Source organism: Pollicipes pollicipes, unplaced genomic scaffold (genome assembly GCF_011947565.3).
Source record: "Pollicipes pollicipes isolate AB1234 unplaced genomic scaffold, Ppol_2.1 Scaffold_4219;HRSCAF=4965_pilon_pilon_pilon, whole genome shotgun sequence".
Lineage (NCBI taxonomy): Eukaryota > Metazoa > Arthropoda > Thecostraca > Pollicipedomorpha > Pollicipedidae > Pollicipes > Pollicipes pollicipes.
The window spans coordinates 12550797-12552117 of record NW_023596448.1 but is presented as its reverse complement, the minus strand read 5'-3'; positions in this window follow the sequence as shown (position 1 = coordinate 12552117).

Sequence of the window (1321 nt, the reverse complement as noted above, 5' to 3'; positions counted from 1 at the left end):
GTGAGTAAAACTGCGGAATAACATACGCACACACACACACACACACACACACACACCGCGCCACCACACACACACACACACACACACACACACACACACACACCACACACACACACACACACCAGTATATAGATACATAGATATATATATATATATATATATATATATATATATATATATGAGAGAGAGAGAGAGAGAGAGAGAGAGAGAGAGAGAGAGAGAGAGAGAGAGAGAGATTATATATATATAATATATAATTATATATATATATATATATATATATATCTATATAGAACGTCAGCGACAGAGTGCGATATAATTATCAATTATCTCACAGTCACACTTTCAGGCAGTCAACGTTTTAGTATAAGTGTTACGGCCGAAAAAGCACAACAAAGGCATCGGTTCAGCGACCAGCATTGCCCCGAGATGAAAGGATATAGTTTAAGCGGACTGGTTTGCTCTTTTGAGGAAACAATTAAAGCACGGTTTTGGAGGACTCATGAACTTTCATGCAATTTCCATGCATATCCCAAATGGGCCCCATCTCCGCCAATTTCTCGAAATGTGTCTCAGTTATTTTGGACGGACAATGCTTCAAACAGCACCTTCCTGCCGTTTGCTCTAACTTCTTTATTTAAACATACTTTAAGAAAACATCAGTGGCCTGCTCAGGACCGTTGGCGGTGAGTTAAACATTTCGTTGTTTTACTTCATCTCAATAAGACATTTATATGTCTTTACTTCCTCTTCATTTCCCTATGTATTACATGTTTAGTTAGCGTCTGATAGGCCGGATGGGTTGCTGATTGGATGCCTATTAACAACGTATCGCGATTGAACGCAGCAGACAAACTTTCGAGTCAGGCTCAACCGCATTTTAGCGAATCCCACAGCCAACAAAGGTGCGTACCAGTGTGACACCGAACTGATATAGCTGGTGACGGTTGGTCCCCTCCTTTGTAGCCTTATTTGAACCCATGCACTTTAAAACGTTGGAAATAGAAAAAAGTGCCTATTCTGCCCCGCCATACAAAAATGATTAAGCTGGATGCCAAGTTCAATGCTCATTTCGGTTTTTCGGAGTTTTAGGTATGATACAATACTGACGGAAGAGCGTCTCAAAAAGTCGGAGTGGCGATGCCGATTTTGAAGTCGAATCTTTCCATGCGTCGTCATAGAGTTAATGTTGAGCATTTTCGGAAAGTGAGAATGCCATGGCACTCAGAGAACAGGAATATGAAATGGCGGTTTTTACGCCTATACAATGCACCAAAGTTTGGCTAGAGCTAGTGCTCTGTCTATCGTTGCGTACATACCG